The 2,500-nt window shown below is 41.7% G+C and overlaps 1 non-coding gene across 1 annotated transcript; it reads right to left on the bottom strand.

The window, feature by feature from the left end:
* Positions 1–2,017: 2,017 nt before the first annotated feature.
* Positions 2,018–2,089, bottom strand: Trnat-ggu (transfer RNA threonine (anticodon GGU)). Its single transcript has one exon. It is a non-coding gene; the product is annotated as a tRNA-Thr (tRNA).
* Between the last annotated feature and the right edge of the window lie 411 nt (positions 2,090–2,500).

Genomic DNA, 2,500 nt, shown 5'->3' with positions numbered 1-2,500 from the left:
CGTTACGCCCCACGACTTTTTCAGGGCATTTGTTTCCGCACTCAAAGGCCCACCAAATGGTGATTGGTAGAATGGCTAGCACAGATGCAGCCGTCATTATGAACAAAGTGAGAGACAGTTTTGTTTCTGAAGAAATGGCACTGAAATGATGGTGATGAGTTTTCCCTCTGTGGACATTCACCGCAATGCTAACATAACAGATAATTAGGATGATGGCGATGATGAAAATGACACAAACATGTGCACACATTGGCAAGAGTATTTCGAGAGAGAGGTCAAAAATATTAATCATGCATGCAATTAACAAGGCGACAAACCAGCTGCTGGCAATGACTTTACAATAAAAACGTCCTCCAATTAAACAGTGTCGAAAGGGAAATAGTGTTGCGTGTAACCTATCTAACGCAATCAAAGATAGGTTAACCAGCGTAGCGAAAAAAAAGAGATACTGGGAGAGCTTAACGGTATGTTCCAGGATGGGTCGCTCTTCCCCCGGCTCCACAAACGAAGTTAAAGGTATTGACACTCCTCCAACCAGTAAATCAGCCACAGTCAGGTTAATTACAAGGTACATAGTGCGCTTGCGTAAATGACGATTTCTTGCAAAGGCGATCAGGGTGAAGGAGTTGAGGATAAATATCACAGCAGATTCACACATGTATATTATCTTCCAGGTCAGGCCCGGCTCCTCGGGACTCTCACACATATTTCCAATTTCATCCATGGCTGAAGCGTCGGGGGAAAGAATAGACTCCTAACTTTTCAGCCTGAAGTGCAAAAACAAAAACAAAAACAAACAACAACATAATTTTTGATTTAAACAAAGATGCAGACCACATTCCGAGAGATGTCTGCAAAGCAATTTCTGTTTGTTACTCGTGAATTTATTTTCTTTGAGCTGAGCTATTAAGACCGTACGTACACGATAGGTTATGGAACTCGGGTAATGAATTGAAGGGTCTTTGAAAAACAATGTGCCAAAAATTGGCAGTCAGGACTGATCAAACGAGATTGGTAATATCACTGAGGTTATTTTATCGTTTGGTAATGGAACCACATGCATTCATTTGGGAAACCTGTGGCATGAAGTCAACTGAAGCAGGCGTGTAAAAAATGACCACCGTAAGTGTTGAATTCATACTTTTGGAGGGATACGATAAACCATTATCCACCTAACAAGTGGAAAAAAGTTAACACCTCGATGAAATTTGATCGTCCGGGTGAAATGAGTCATGAGAGGGACTGTTGGCAGTGACTGACGTTTCGACAACCTAAGCGGAGATCATCTTCAGAGTCAATTGCAAGTGACGATTGGAATTTCGAATGTAGTGATGCTCTGGTCTGTGTTGTGATTGGTAGTTGGAAAAGAAACTAACTAAAGTACCAATCTCAACGCAGACCAGAGCATGAGTACATTCGTTTAGTTTCCAACCGTCACTTGACTCTAAAGATGACTTCCGCTCAGGTTGTCGAAACGTCATTCACAGCCAACAGTTCTTCCCAGGACTCTTTTTCACCCAGACGATCAATCGGGGTAAGTAACTCCTGGGTTCAAATCATTTTGAGAAAACGCTCAAAGTTATTCACCACTTATTCGATTTCGTAACTGAGGTAAATAAATTCGCAAGTTTTTCCACACAAGTTGAATATATAAAAGGCAAAGCCGAAAACATATGCATAAGGGAGATTACGAAAGGACGACGTCGACGCGGGATACGAGTCTGATACGAGAACGTTATCTAAAAGTACTATTTCACGTAATTGCAGAAAAAAAAATTGTGACTACTCTAAGTCATTCGGCCTGAAAAGTGAGTATCAACATTCCAAGAATAAAATTGGTGGATGTTTGGAGAGAAAGCTAGAAACTTCGCGTTTTCGTGTTTTCAGGGCCTCTTCACAGCCAAGACGAGTACCAAAATGTAAAACGCATTAAAACAACTTATATATATATATATATATATAATTAGTAGTGTAGGATGGGAACAGAAATCGATACAACAAAGGAAATGAGTGAAAATGTGTTCAGCCGGGAATCGAACCCGGGTCTCCTGGTTACCGGTCAGATGCCTTACCACTCGGCCACTGAACCAACCCCGCCATTCATCCGAATTGGAAGGACCTTTAAATGGCAAGCTCTGAGGAGAATCGCACATTTTCTGCAGTGAGGATCGCGTCACTATGCTCAAGTTGATCAGCGATTCACAGTAAATTTCCCCCTATATATGAAATGATTGTGTAAGTTTGAGCGGGGAAATAACAACAACTAACTGCCTCATTTACCTTTGGATCACCAACCTATTCCCTTCAGAAGGCGATTCACAGTGATTTCTGACAAGTATTAATTAGTAGTGTAGGATGGGAACAGAAATCGATACAACAAAGGAAATGAGTGAAAATGTGTTCAGCCGGGAATCGAACCCGGGTCTCCTGGTTACCGGTCAGATGCCTTACCACTCGGCCAATGAGGTAAATGAGGCAGTTAGTTGTTGTTATTTCCCCG

This window comes from Montipora foliosa, chromosome 1 (genome assembly GCF_036669935.1).
Source record: "Montipora foliosa isolate CH-2021 chromosome 1, ASM3666993v2, whole genome shotgun sequence".
NCBI classification, from domain to species: domain Eukaryota; kingdom Metazoa; phylum Cnidaria; class Anthozoa; order Scleractinia; family Acroporidae; genus Montipora; species Montipora foliosa.
The sequence above is the reverse complement of the archived record's forward strand: the minus strand, read 5'-3'. Positions and strand labels throughout refer to the sequence as shown.